Here is a 16,062-nt window from a genome sequence, read left to right as displayed (position 1 = left end):
GAAGGAAAGCGCGGGAGACGCCATTTTAAGCCATTGTAAACCACACCCAAAATGCCGAAGAGTGGCAGTATCACCGCATTTGACAATGAAGTCGAAGATTGGACTACATATGTCGAACGAATAGAGGTATACTGCAAGGCAAATGAGGTGTCAGATGACAAGAAAGCGCCGGTATTGTTAAATTAAATGGGTGCAAAGACGTATGGCTTATTACGAAATCTAGTAGCCCCAGCGAAGCCAGTGGAAAAGAGTTTTGGAGACATAGTGACGATACTACAGGAACATTTAAACCCCACACCGCTGCTGATAGCAGAAAGATTCAAGTTTCACAAACGGAACCAGCATAAGGATGAAAGCAATGCTGAATATTTAACGGAACTGCACAAACTATCGAAACACTGCCAGTTTGGAACGGGACTGGCAGATACCTTAAGGGACAAGTTTGTGTGTGGGCTTCAAAGTGAAGGAACCCAGAAACGGCTTTTATCTGAGAAGGACCTTACGCTGGACAAGGCTTTTAGCAATTCGGTATCATATGAAGCAGCAGCACGGGGCGCTGCAGAGATACAACAGAGACCGCAAGAATATGGCACAAACTAAATGTCATACAGAACAGAGAAGTGCTATCGTTGTGGCAGAACAACATACGACCACAATGATTGCTGGTTCAAAGACAAAGTGTGCAGACAGCGTGGAAAAGTAGGACACATAGCACCAGTCTGCAGGTCGGGAAAGAAAACCAGCAATAAGAAATCTCCAAAAGAAAAGTACAAGAAGTTACATAAGGTGACGGAGAATAGTTCAGACGAACAAAAGAGTGATACCGACTCCGAAAACAGGGAGCTAAGTTGTCTGAAACTACATAATGTGATCAAAATGGAGGATCACCGAACCATTTGGGTCACTCTCAAGATAGCAGGAGTCCAGGTAAAAATGGAATTGGACACAGGATCAGCCCTAACAGTCATAAACCGACGGGACTACGAGCGGCTATTCTCACACATACCCTTGAGAGACATAAAAATTATTTTGAAGACGTACATGGGGCAAAAAGTCTACCCCAAAGGAAAAATAAGGGTGACCGTTATATATAACGGTAAGGAAACACCAAAACTAGACCTGTATGTATTGCAAGATGGAGGACCACCATTACTGGGACGTGAATGGATCCGGAAAATACAGCTGGATTGGCATTCCATACAAGCACTGACTGTGGCTGCCAAAAAGGATGACGACGTCACACCTGGGCGACTGTCAAAGATCCTAACCGACGCGCAAGAAGTGTTCCAGCAAGGACTCGGAACACTAAAGGGCATGACAGCAACAATTAAAATTGAAGAAAACGCGAGCCCAAAATTTTTTAAGGCCAGACCGGTACCTTATGCGATCCGCCCAGCCGTCGAAGCAGAGCTGGAGAGTTTGGAACGTTCAGGAATACTGTCCAAGGTAGAATGGAGCGAGTGGGCTACACCCATCGTCCCTGTGATGAAAAAGTCGTTGAGCAGCATGCCTGGGGAACCAAGGAAGGTTCGCATCTGTGGGGACTATAAGGTAACAGTGAACCCAGTCCTTCACACCGTGCAATATCTACTTCCGCGGATTGAAGATATTTTCGCCTCGCTATCTGGAGGGAAACGCTTCACTAAGATTGATCTGGCCCAGGCGTATCTGCAAATGGAGGTAGAAGAAGCATCAAAAAAATACCTCACAATCAACACCCATAAAGGTCTCTACCAATACAACCGGCTGGTATTCGGGGTAGCATCAGCTCCGGCTATTTGGCAAAGGGCAATGGAACAAGTCCTGCAAGGGATCCCAGGGACCCAGCGTTATTTGGACGACATCCTGGTCACAGGCGAAAATGACAGTGATCACCTCGCCAACCTGGAGCAGGTGCTCACTAGATTGAAGGAATATGGGCTCCAAGCTAACCGCCCCAAATGCGAGTTTTTTAAAAAACAGATCTCGTATTGTGGCCATGTTATCGATAAAGAGGGGTTGCATAAGTCCCCAGAAAAGATTGAGGCAGTAGTCAAGGCTCCAGCACCGGAAAACGTGTCACAACTGAGGTTGTTCCTCGGGCTGGTAAACTACTACCGTAACTTCTTGCCAAATTTGTCTACAATACTACACCCAATGAACACCCTACTGCAAACTGGAGTGCCATGGAAGTGGAGTGACGAATGTAAACGAGCTTTCCAGAAGAGCAAAACACTAATCACATCGAAAGAGGTATTGGCCCATTTCAACCCAGCACTACCAATTCGGTTGGCGTGTGATGCGTCACCCTACGGCATTGGAGCGGTGCTGTCGCACAAATTCTCGGACGGCTCAGAGAGGCCAATAGCCTTTGCATCACGATCACTAACCTCAGCCGAGCGTAACTACGCCCAGATTGACAGGGAGGCCCTCAGCCTAGTGTGGGGAGTGAAAAAGTTAAATCACTATCTGCACGGGCAGAAATTCACCTTGCTGACTGACCACCAGCCTCTTGTCTCCATTTTTAATCCGAAGAAGGGCGTTCCGGTGATGACTGCGCAACGACTACAAAGATGGTCACTCTTTCTAGGGGCGCACCACTATGAGATTGAATATAAGGGCATGAAACAGCATGGAAATGCTGATGGGCTATCACGCCTGCCACTGCCTACTGTGGAGGAAGCACCAGCAGTGGATCCTGTCGAAATATTTCATTCGACTATAGTTGAATACCTACCGGTAACTAACGCTCGTATAGAAAAGGAGACCCGAAATGACCCGACAATGTCTCGCGTATATGATTTGACGGTGAAGGGATGGCCAGCATTCTCGACAAGAAGAGAACAGCTGTCAGTGTGCCGGGGGACCTTGATGTGTGGATCCCGAGTGGTAATTCCACCCAAGTTAAGGGATAGAGTGCTCAATAAGCTTCATGAGGGCCATCTGGGAGGGGTAAAAATGAAAAGCCTTGCCAGGGCTTAGGTGTGCTGGCCGGGAATCGATAAACAAATCGAGTTCCTGACCAAGAGCTGCTCTGGATGCCAGAAAGTCCAAAATGTACCACCACATGCCTCTCTACACCCATGGGAGTGGCCCTCATCTCCATGGCAACAGGTGCATATTGATTTTGCTGGTCCATTCATGGACTCAATGTTTTTAATAGCCGTGGATGCGCACTCGAAATGGCCTGAGGTCATCAAAATGTCCTCCACCACCATGGAGAAAACTATTGCAGTCCTACGGACCATTTTTGCCAGGAACGGCTTGCCAGAACAGATTTGCTCCAATAACGGACCACAGTTTGTGTCCGAAGAGTTCCGGAGGTTTATGCAGAAGAATGGGGTAAGGCATTACACATCCGCCCCGTATCATCCAGCCACAAATGGATTGGCTGAGAGGTTCGTACAAACCCTTAAGAAGGCAATAAAGGCTATGTACAATGACAACATTCCGCTGCAGCATAAGGTGGACGATTTCCTGTTCGCCTACCGGAATGCGACACATGCAGTCACCAACCAGGCCCCGGCCATGATGTTCTTTAACCGAAGGTTAAGATCTCACCTGGATTTGCTCAGACCAAACGTACGAAGAGATGTTGAGAGTAAGCAATTCCAGCACATCCATGAGAAGCCAACAAGGAGCTTCAATGTAGGGCAACCAGTCTTGGCCCGCGACTACCGAACAGAAAAATGGCAGCCAGGAACGATATGCACACAGCAGGGGCCACTAATGTACACAGCGGACGTTGGGGAGAACATCGTGAGACGCCATGCTGACCAGATCCTAGAGTCACAGGAACAAGTCAACCCCATGCCTCGCCCATACGTACCTGGTGATGAACCTGACGTACAGGTAGCATCTACCCCAGAAACAGTAGCATCGGAAGCTGATGACACAACCGACGACAGGGTGCCAGAATCGCCTCCGCACCAAGAGCGAGACACTCGGGAAAGGCGCTATCCAGAAAGGATCAGGAAGCCTCCCCAAAGACTGAATATATAAATGGACTATTTTCAGCTAACATTGTATGTTAAAAGTGTTAATTGTAATTAGTTTGATATTTAATTGTTAAATGAGTGTTATGGTACTGTTAATCTAAAAGGGAATTGTAATGTATATACCTTTAAGGGGGGGAACTACTTTTTACAGCTCATGTATACTGTAGTACCGGCAGTGACCATACCTGTATATAGCACTGAGTAGTAATCTGTACAGGCAGTTCCAGAGTGAGCCACGTTAAGTAAACACCTGTTGTGCCGTTCTCCTGTAGTCTGTGTCTTACTACTGATGGACACAACACCCGCGAGGCGGCCCCTTACCGCCCCGCGGCAGAAATTCGGCTGCGCCCCGCGAAGCTGCCGCGGGTGATCTCAGCGACAGTCTCACGGGTCGTGAACCGGGCCGACCTCTGCACGTGAGGTGGCAATTAAAGGGGAAGCCCGGCTGTGCCTCACACCGTCATTTCATTGTTTTGGACGAGCTCCAGGTCGGCCCCTCGTGGTGGCCCTTGGCGTGGGCCGTGGCTGTCATTGCGCAGCTCGGCACTGCGTCTTGGTGCCGGCTGCGGTCTTGGCACCACACCGCCCTGGTGGGCTAGTGGAGGCCGTCAAACGGCCTGCAGAGTGCGCAGCATCCCTCCCCTTTAACGGAAGGGGAGGGGCGATGAAGCACGTCAGCGCTACGCGGAGCAGCCACGTATTGCTCCGGCGCTATCGTGCTTTGCGCCCCAGAAACCGCCCCGAGAAGAAGTGGAGCACCCAAGATAGCGCTCCGCTCCCGTGCCGGGGCAGTAAGCCGGGTGCTAAATGGCTGGCGCTAATTCAGTTACCACCCCCAAGCGGGGCATAACCGAATTTCTCCCATGTTCCTATGGTGCACACTCACCTCTGAGTCAGAAGGTTGTGGGTTCAAGTCCCACTCCAGAGACGTCAGCAGATAATGCAGGCTGGCACTCCAGTGCAGTGCTGAGGACGTGCCGCACTGTCAGAGGTGCCGTACTTGGGATGAGACGTTAATACCGAGGTCCTGCCATCCCGCTCAAGTGGCACTATTCGAAGAGCAGGGGAGTCCTGGCCAATATTTATCCCTCAACCAACATCACTAAAACAGATTATGTTGTCATTATCTCATTGCTGAGGTAGAGAGCAGTGTTCCTGTTAAGCTGTGCAGCCGCGAGGCTGCCTAGAGCTCCCACGCAGGCTGCATGCCGGCTTCCCAATGGAAAAACCGCGCATGCGCGGAAATTTGAATGGGCTGCGCAGTCCCTTAAAGGCCATGGAGGGATTTGAATACAAGGCATTGCTGGACCAGGGGCCAATGTAGGTCTGTGACTACACCTTAAACAAAAAGTACTTTGTGAAGCATTATGCAACGTTGTGCTGTTGTGAAAGGCACTATATAAATACACGTCCTTTCTTTTCTTTCTTTAATTAGGCATCTCAGTGCTTTTGAAACAGGAATTAGCTTTAAACACACAAATGAATTGCTGTTTAAGTATAGATCATTTGAGAAATTTACCCAAATGCAGTCATTTATAGGTTGTCCACATCCTCGATTGCCAACCCTTCCCTCATAAACAATCCTCAGTGCAACATAGAGGTGGCCAGTGTCTTCAAGTCACTGCCGAACCTTTTTTTAATATCTATATACCATCCCCCATCCCTCCACATCCCGGTCTCGCATTAATAATCAATACTTCCTGATTTCCTCATCCTTTTTTAGTCTGTGCATCCTTAGTCTAGCACTCTGGTCCTCAGGCACTCACCAGCCTGACTTGAACATAGATCACTGTTCCTTTAGCGTCGCTGGGTCAACGTCCTTGAATTCCCTACCTAACAGCACTGTGGGAGCACATTCAGCACAGGGACTGCTCTGGTTCAAGAAGAAGACCCACCACCAGCACAATCTTAGGGCAACTAGCGTTGGGCAATCAATGTGACCTTGCCAGTGTCGCCCATATCCCGAGAACAAAGAAGTAATTTAATTTAAATCACCCCCACTTGTAAGTATTATCACATGGTTTGCTGGCGGAGTGGTGGTAAAAACTGACAAAAGTGAATGGGCTACCCTGATTGTGGTAGTGCCCAAAGCCAACAAAACTGTACGCTTGTGCGGTGACTACAAATTTACCAGCAACCAAGCAGTTGACAATGAGCAGTACCCGTTACCTACATCGCAAGATTTGTATGCAGCACTCTCAGGGTCAAAGGCTTTCTCTAAGCTTGACCTGTCGCACGCTTACACTCAGCTGAATGTTGACAAAGAGAGTCAACAGTATCTCACCATCAACACACACAAGGGACTGTACTCACACACCAAGCTGCTGTATGGTGTAAAGTCCTCCCCCAAAATCTTCCAGGCTACGATGGATAAGATTTTGCAAGAAATTCCAATTTGCTTATGCAATCAAGATGATGTGCTGATTGCAACAAGCAGCGAGGAAGAAAATCTAGAAGTTTTAGATATAGTGCTTCAAAGGTTGAATGCCCACAATGTCAAGTTGAAAAGGAGCAAATGTGCTTTTGTGCAGCCCGAGGTTGTGTACCTTGGTCTGAAAGTTGATGCAAATGGCTTGCAACCAGTGAAGGAAAAGATTGATGCTGTCACCAATGCTCCAAAGCCACAGAATGTGTCTGAGTTAAGATCTTTCCTTGGACTGGTCCAGTACTACACACGTTTCTTACCTGCGTTAGCGATCATGTTAGCTCCATTACACAAACTCCTCAAGAAGGATGTCCAGTGGAAGTGGACAAAAGCGCAACAGGAAGCTTACGGCACTTGTAAGAGAAGTCTCTCTAGCGATGCTCTACTTGTGCACTACGACACAGAGCTTGAGCCTAAGTTAGTGTGTGATGCTTCTAGCTATGATGTGGGAGCTGTCATAAGCCACGTAATGGATGACGGCCAAGAGAAACCAATGTCGTTCGCATTGCGAACCCTCACAAAGAGCGAAAGAAACTACGTGCAAATTGTAAAGGAAGCATTCGCCCAGTGTTTGGAATCAAGAAATTCCAACAGTTCCTGATCATCAGAAAGTTTACCCTGATAACCGATCACAAACCACTCCGAGCAATATGGGGCCCAAATCTGCCATCCCTGCAATTGCTGCATCAAGAATGCAAAGTTGGGCAGTGTTGTTGTCACAATATGACTACACGATTGAACATCGCACTTCAAACCAAAACACAATCGCAGATGCCTTGTCCAGGTTGCCACATGAAGACTCATCTGTTGGGAGTGAAGGTGAGATTTTCATGCTAGGTGCAGTTGATAATGACTTTCCTGTGAATGCAACTGAGATTGCAGATGAGACTCAAAAGGACTCAGTACTGAAAAGAGTGTATGAAAACACCTTGAATGGATGGATTGATCAGTGTATGGACACAGAGTTGAAACCATTCCATAACCGTCATACTGAATTGTCTTGTGAGCAAGGTTGTATCAAGTGGGGAAACAGAGTGGTGGTACCAGGAGTCATAGAGTCATAGGCCTAGAAATTCAGTGGCCTGCGCCACCAGTTTGCGCCCAAAGAGGGCTTTTGCGCCACTGTGCAAACCTACCGCGATATTTAGCGGGGCGCTAATGGCGGCGTTAGCCATTAGCGCTGCGCCGCCACCGATGACGTCATCGGTGTGCGCAACGCCCCGCTATCGCCCCGCTGGCCATATTTGGTTGCTGCCGCCTCCCGCGCGCCGGCCGCAAACAGCGACCGGTACACGGGGCCTGCCTGTGCCGGTAGTGGGGCGAGTTAAGGTGGAGGTGCGGCCGGCCGCTTTTTCGGCAGCCGCCTGCCCGCACCTCCTTCCCCGGCCTGCTACAGCCCCCCCCGCGGCATTGCCGGCTGTTTCCAGAGAGCCCGGCACTTCTCCTTGGTGCCGGGCTCATTTGCCGGCACTCGCGAGCGGGGATCGCGCTGTTGCAGGCACCTCCCCCTTAAGAATGAGAGGAAGGCCTGCAGTACCGCAGGCTGCCGTGCCGCAGCGGGTGGCGCTGCGGCACTTTACACGCCGATATTCAGTTTCAGCGCCTCAAGCGGGGCGCCGAAACCCTTGTTTAGCGACCGGCTTCCACTTGGGGCACTGAAACTGAATTTCCCGCTGGCGCAAGTGGCTCCGCGCGCAGCGGTAATTCCGGCGCCCAGGCGAGCTGGGCGCCCCTAACTGAATTTCTAGCCCTCAGAGTTATACAGCACAGAAAGAGTCCCTTCGGCCCATCATGTCCGCGCCGGCCATCAAGCCCTGTCTATTCTAATCCCATTTTCCAGCACTTGGTCCGTAGCCTTGTATGCTATGGCGTTTCAAGTGCTCATCTAAATGCTTCTTGAATGTTGTGAGGGTTCCTGCCTCGACCACCCTTTCAGGCAGTGAGTTCCAGATTCCAACCACCCTCTGGGTGAAAAAGTTTTCCCTCAAATCCCCTCTAAACCTCCTGCCCCTTACCTTGAAACTATACCCCCTGGTTATTGACCCCTCTACTAAGGGGAAAAGTTCCTTTCTATCTACCCTATCTATGCCCCTCATAATTTTGTACACCTCAATCAGGTCCCCCTCAGCCTTCTCTGCTCGAAGGAAAACAACCCCAGCCTGTCCAGTCTCTCTTCATAACTGAAGCGCTCCCGTCCAGGTAACATCCTGGTGAATCTCCTCTGCACCCTCTCCAATGCTATCACATCCTTCCTATAGTGTGGTGACCAGAACTGCACACAGTATTCCAGCTGTGGCCTAACTAGCAGTTTGTACAGCTCCATCATAACCTCCCTGCTCTTATATTCTATGCCTTGGCTAATGAAGGCAAGTATCCCATATGCCTTTTTAACCACCTTATCTACCTGTCCTGCTGCCTTCAGGGATCTATATACATGCACACCAAGGTCCCTCTGATCCTCTGTCCTTCCTAGGGTCCTACCATTCATTGTGTATTCCCTTGCCTTATTAGTCCTCCCAAAATGCATCACCTCACACTTTTCAGGGTTAAATTCCATTTGCCACTGTTCTGCCCACCTAACCAACCCGTCTATATCGTCCTGTAGCCTGAGGCTTCCCTCCTCACTATTTACCACTCCACCAATTTTCATATCATCTGCTAACTTACTGATCATACCTCTTATATTCGTATCTAAATCATTAATTTACACTACAAACAGCAAAGGACCCAGCACTGATCCTTGCAGTATCAGGAGATCAGGAAGATTCTGCAAGCCTGCTATTAAACTGGATTTGTAGCATTTGTGGTTCAGTTAAAAGAAAAAAGCTAGGAGTTTCTGTTGTGGTACATGTAATGCTGGGAAAGGTGGGACCATAGTTTTGTTGTATTTGAGAGGGGAATACATACTTTTCTTTATAAGGGGAAATCAGAGTAATGTATTCTCACATGGTTTGTTACATAGTTTAGTATGAGCATGCTCAGTTTACTCTGGCCTAGGAAACAAGCACATGAACTAGCAACTCATCATGTCTCAGTCCTTCATTTGTTCTACCCAAGTATATCACCCCCACCACTCGGTCAACCCCTAAGGTGTTTGGGTATCAGCAGCGACTGGTACATCGGTGGCGAAAACTAGGCAAAATCGCGTCAATGTCACGATAACTTAAGCTTCAATCTAATATAATCATGAAGTTTCAGATGGAAGGTTTCGGGGCCTCCCCAATGCCTGGCACAAAATTGGAGCGGGCACACAATGGGCAAAAATCAGGCAAAACCGGTTTCTGCCTCGCTGGACACCTTAGCACCCCATTTGTAGGGCGCAACAGAGAGAAAAATCAACCTTATTACATATCTACCCTTTCAATTCATTTCAGTACTTTACACACCACAATCAGATCACCTCGAAACCTCCTTATCTCCAGGGACCACAGAAGTCGGCCATTTAACCCCTCCAGCCTCTTCCACCCTTCTATTAGATCAAGGCTGATCGGTACCTCAACTCCGTTTACCTGCCTTTGCTCCACGCCCCTTGATAGCCTTACGGAGCAAAACTCCATCATAACCTGACTTTGTCCAGTCTCTTATCACAGAAAGGATCTCAGAATACTCACCCCTTAAACTGTCTGGCGAGATGTCTTTACAAGACTCACTCTGCTACTTGCTACAATGACGAAAGACACTGAGGCCCAAACTGCTCTCAACAACAGGAATATATCTGAGGCGGTCTCCCAGGAGCAGCCTGCAGTCGGAGGTCCACAACCCCAGAAAAATCTCCACTACTAACCAAAACCGCCAGACTGTGTAGGATGTGAAGAGACTCGGAGCCGGAACCCTCAGCTGCTTGTGATTTCAAAACCCTTGGTTCCGATTTTAGTGGAAATGAAAGTGAAACTGATTCTGAATCTCAGTCTGGCCGGACCTGGTTTTCAAAAAAAAGTTTAAAGGTTAAAAATCCGTGGTTAAAAAGTATTCGGTCTAAAATTGTGTTTCTGAGGTCGAGTTTTCATTAGTTACATTTAAGTCAAAGCTCCATGGATCGTAAATCTGACCCAGCCGATAGAAGTAGCGATCCAGCCTCTTATTCAGCATTTTTTAAACAAATCTTCACAAAGAAAAAGAATTATTTTTTTTAATGCCCCTATCTATGATTGTTCTCCCGGGTTTTTACTCGGAGCAGTGTCCTGGAGGTTATCTTTCATTCCTGGAGACTCCAGGGCAATCCTGGGGGTTTGACGACCCTGCTCAAAGGGGGCGAAATTCGCCTCCTCTGCGCCCACCGTTAGTGCCTCCGGGGGCGCTAATGGGGCACAAAGAGCTTATCGCCTGGTTGGGGCACTAATAGCACCTGCTGAGAAATTCGGCGGGGCGCTACTGGGGCGCTAGCTGGTAGCATCGCGCCCTCGCCGGTAGCCGCCCCAGTCTGTTGCGCCGCCGGCAATGACATCATCGCCGAGCAACGCGAGCCCTTAGCGCCCCACAGACAAAAAATCGGCTGCGCCCCGCGAGGCCGCCGCGGGCGATATCAACGACAGCCTCGCAGGTCACGAGCTGGGCCGCACACCGCTGACGGGGCGCTAATTACAGGGGTGGTCCGGCTACGCACCGGGCCGACATTTTTAAATTTTGGCCAACCTCCAGGTCGGCCCCTCTTGGCAGCCCTTGGCGTGGTCCATGGCCGGCGTCAACCGTCCGGCACCGCATCTCGGTAATGCCGTTGAATTATTTGGTTTTCAAAAATATTTATAGGTTAAAAATCCGTGGTTAAAAAGTATTCGGTGTAAAATTGTGATTCTCAGGTCAAGTTTTCATTAGTTACATTTAAGTCAAAGCTCCGTGGATCGTAAATCTAACCCAGCCGATAGAGCTACCGACCAGCCTCTTATTCAACATTTGTTCAAGCAGGACTTTTTGAAAATAATGAATATGTTCACAGGCCCCCTGTAAATATTAACAAATTTCAAGAGATGTCCAGCAAATATCAACACACTCCTGCCCCTGTAAGTAGAAACATAGAAACATAGAAGATAGGAGCAGGCCCCTCGAGCCTGCTCCGCCATTCAATGAGATCATGGCTGATCATCCAAACTCCGTACCCTGTCCCTGCTTTCTCCCCATATCCCTTGATCCCCTGAGCCTTAAGAAATATATCTAACTCCTTCTTGAATACATTTAATGAATTGGCCTCAACTGTCTTCTGTGGTAGAGAATTCCACAGGTTCACCACTCTCTGGGTGAAGAAATTCCTCCTTATCTCTGTCCTAAATGGCTTACCCCTTATCCTTAAACTGTGACCCCTGGTTCTGGACTCCCCCGCCATTGGGACCATCCTTCCTGCATCCAGTCCTGTCAGAATTTTATAAGTTTCAATGAGATCCCCTCTCATTCTTCTAAACTCTAGCAAATATAAGCCTAATCGACCCAATCTCTCTTCATACGTCATTCCTGCCATCCCAGGTATCAGCCTGGTGAATCTTCGCTGCACTCTCTCCATGACAAGAACATCCTTCCTCAGATAAGGCAAACAAAACTGTACACAATACTCAAGTTGTGGTCTCACCAAGGCCCTGTACAACTGCAGCAAGACATCCTTGCTCCTGTACTCGAATCCTCTCACTATGAAGGCCAGCATACCATTTGCCTTCCTAACCGCCTGCTGCACCTACATGCTTACCTTCAGCGAACTGGTGCACAAGGACACCCAGGTCTCGTTGCTCTTCCCCTTTCCCAATCTATTGCCATTCAGATAATAATCTGCCTTCCTGTTTTTGCCACCAAAGTGGATAACTTCGCATTTATCCACATTATACTGCATCTGCCATGCATCTGCCCAGTTGCCCAACCTGTCCAAATCATACTGGAGTTTCTCTGCATTCTCCTCACAGCACACACGCCCACCCAGCTTTGTGTTGTCTGCAAACTTGGAGATATTACATCTAGTTCCCTTGTCTAGATCATTAATATATATTGTGAATAGCTGGGGTCCTAGCACCGAAACCTGCGGTACCCCACCAGTCACTGCCTGCCACTTGGAAAAAGACCCATTTATTCCAACTCTTTGCTTCCTGTCTGCCAACCAGTTCTCTATCCAAGTCAGTACCTTACCCCCAATCCCATGTGCTTTAACTTTGCATGCTAATCTCTTATGCGGGACCTTATCGAAAGCCTTCTGAAAATAGGAACACATTCCTCACCCCCTGTAAATAGTGACACATTCCACACCCCCTGTAAATAGTAACACATTCCACACCCCCTGTAAATAGTAACACATTCCACACCCCCTGTAAATAGTAAAACATTCCACACCCCCTGTAAATAGTGACATATTCCACACCCCCTGTAAATAGTAAAACATTCCACACCCCCTGTAAATAGTGACATATTCCACACCCCCTATAAATAGTGACACATTCCACACCCCCTGTAAATAGTAACACATTCCACACCCCCTGTAAATAGTGACACATTCCACACCCCCTGTAAATAGTGACACATTCCACACCCCCTGTAAATAGTGACACATTCCACACCCCCTGTAAATAGTGACACATTCCACACCCCCTGTAAATAGTGACACATTCCACACCCCCTGTAAATAGTAACACATTCCACACACCCTGTAAATAGTGACACATTCCACACCCCCTGTAAATAGTGACACATTCCACACCCCCTGTAAATAGTGACACATTCCACACCCCCTGTAAATAGTGACACATTCCACACCCCTGTAAATAGTGACACATTCCACACCCCCTGTAAATAGTGACACATTCCACACCCCCTGTAAATAGTGACACATTCCACACACCCTGTAAATAGTGACACATTCCACACACCCTGTAAATAGTGACACATTCCACACCCCCTGTAAATAGTGACACATTCCACACCCACTGTAAATAGTGACACATTCCACAGCCCCTGTAAATAGTGACACATTCCACACCCCCTGTAAATAGTGACACATTCCACAGCCCCTGTAAATAGTGACACATTCCACACCCCCTGTAAATAGTGACACATTCCACAGCCCCTGTAAATAGTGACACATTCCACACCCCCTGTAAATAGTGACACATTCCACAGCCCCTGTAAATAGTGACACATTCCACAGCCCCTGTAAATAGTGACACATTCCACACCCCCTGTAAATAGTAACACATTCCACACCCCCTGTAAATAGCGACACATTCCACACCCCCTGTAAATAGCGACACATTCCACACCCCCTGTAAATAGCGACACATTCCACACCCCCTGTAAATAGTAACACATTCCACACCCCCTGTAAATAGTAACACATTCCACAGCACCCCCCTAAATAGTAACACATTCCACACCCCCTGTAAATAGTGACACATTCCACACCCCCTGTAAATAGTAACACATTCCACACCCCCTGTAAATAGTAACACATTCCACAGCACCCCCCTAAATAGTAACACATTCCACACCCCCTGTAAATAGTGACACATTCCACACCCCCTGTAAATAGTAACACATTCCACACCCCCTGTAAATAGTAACACATTCCACACCCCCTGTAAATAGTAACACATTCCACACCCCCTGTAAATAGTGACACATTCCACACACCCTGTAAATAGTAACACATTCCACACCCCCTGTAAATAGTGACACATTCCACACCCCCTGTAAATAGTGACACATTCCACACCCCCTGTAAATAGTGACACATTCCACACCCCCTGTAAATAGTGACACATTCCACACCCCCTGTAAATAGTGACACATTCCACAGCCCCTGTAAATAGTGACACATTCCACAGCCCCTGTAAATAGTGACACATTCCACACCCCCTGTAAATAGTGACACACTCCGCACCCCCTGTAAATAGTGACACACTCCGCACCCCCTGTAAATAGTGACACACTCCGCACCCCCTGTAAATAGTGACACACTCCGCACCCCCTGTAAATAGTGACACACTCCGCACACCCTGTAAATAGTGACACATTCCGCACCCCCTGTAAATAGTGACACATTCCGCACCCCCTGTAAATAGTGACACATTCCACACCCCCTGTAAATAGCGACACATTCCACACCCCCTGTAAATAGTGACACATTCCACAACCCCTGTAAATAGTGACACATTCCACACCCCCTGTAAATAGTGACACATTCCACACCCCCTGTAAATAGTGACACATACACACCCCCTGCAGACTTCCAAAACCTCCTTAAACGATTGACATTTTCGATTTCCTTTCACATCTCTACATTTCTCACAGAAAAAAACATCAGGGACTTTGGAATTTTGACACAGGAACAGGTGGATCCAGGTGTTGCACTGGTCATATCCAATCATTGGCCTGCCTGAATAGGGCTACTGGCAATGTAGCATGTCACAGGTCCCACCAGTCGCCATGTGATTCTATCGTCACATCTTCACCCATCACCCGCCTTTTGCCAACACTAGTGCTGGTTTCGCCACCATGACCATTCCCCATAGAATCACAGACACAGAAATTTACAGCATAGAAGGAGGCCATTCGGCCCATCTTGTCCGCGCCGGCTGAGCGGTGGCTAGTGAGCTGGGGAAGTGATAATACAGATAGAGAGGTATGGGTGGAGGTGCAAGGTGTTGTGAGTAAGGATGTGCAGGAGTAGGGCAGGGAAGGCAGAGTGATGGGGATGTGATGAGTGGCACAGGAGGATGAGGTTGAGTGTGGCTTTGCAGTAACGTTTCCTGATCTACTGAGATAATTGAAAGGTTTGCGCCACTGCAGCCAGGTCCTCCTGATGACATCCCTGCTTGTGTCCTCCTGTGCAAAGTGCAACCAGGCTGCGTTGGTCTCCTGGGGAGGTCTCTTCCGCCCATTGGAAGGGAAGAGAATCTCCCTGCATGCTGTGAGTGTATGGAGGGAGTAATGGGAGAGCCTGGGTGCAGCCGTGCACCTTTGCGCAGTGCTTGTCAGTGTTTGCAGCACCTCAATGCTGTAGAACACTGACAGCACAAATGTCAAAATGAATGTGGACATGGCCCCTTTAAGGAAACCAGCTGATGACGCATCATCAGATGATGTCACCAGACCCGCTTCCTTTTAATTGGCTGGGAACCTCGCAGGGCGGGCTGAACAAGCCCAATCAGGGGAAAAATCACTTGGAGGAGGCGGGATGAAGACGGGTGCGGAGTTTGCGGCAGCAGCCTGCTCCGGCCACACCGGACCCGCCACGGCGGGCGAAATGGCGGTCCGAGGCACTGTTTGATGTTCCATAGTCTCAGTGTAAGTGGTCCCTGGGTTTGGTCTCAGAGAGGGAGCTCGCTGTCACCACCTACTCATCCCAGTCCACTTCACTTCACCAGCTTCTTATCCTTTTTTCTCAGCTCTTTCTTTCTTCAGCCTTCGTGTTTTCCTCCGTTTAATGTGGGGCAGAGCTGAACCTCTCTGCTTCAGTCCAATACTGAGGGAGTGCTGCACTGTCGGAGGTCCCATCTGTCGGATGAGACGTTCAAACCGAGGCCCCGTCTGCCCTCGCAGGTGGACATTAAACATCCAACGGCACTATTTCGAAGGAGAGCAGGGGAGTTCGCCCCGGTGTCCTGGCCAATATTTATTCTCAATATTAATACTCAACCAACACCTAAAAGCAGGTTATCTGGTCATTATCACATTGCTATTTGTGGGACCTTG

The 16,062-nt window shown here is 48.6% G+C and overlaps 1 protein-coding gene across 4 annotated transcripts in view; it reads right to left on the bottom strand.

The window, feature by feature from the left end:
* Positions 1-10,332, bottom strand: part of LOC147122377 (interferon-induced protein 44-like) — a 73,614-nt gene extending 63,282 nt beyond the window's left edge. Inside the window, exon 1 of one of the 4 annotated variants that reach the window (XM_085983491.1) lies at positions 10,014-10,332. The gene's annotated coding sequence lies outside the window, so the exon portion shown is untranslated. The remainder of the gene's footprint in view (positions 1-10,013) is intronic. The other 3 variants (XM_085983490.1, XM_085983492.1, XM_085983493.1) reach the window with 3 other exon arrangements.
* Between the last annotated feature and the right edge of the window lie 5,730 nt (positions 10,333-16,062).

This window comes from Somniosus microcephalus, chromosome 3 (genome assembly GCF_052327205.1).
Source record: "Somniosus microcephalus isolate GS21.2 chromosome 3, FLI_Smic_1.0, whole genome shotgun sequence".
Lineage (NCBI taxonomy): Eukaryota > Metazoa > Chordata > Chondrichthyes > Squaliformes > Somniosidae > Somniosus > Somniosus microcephalus.
This window is presented reverse-complemented; position numbering and strand designations above follow the sequence as displayed.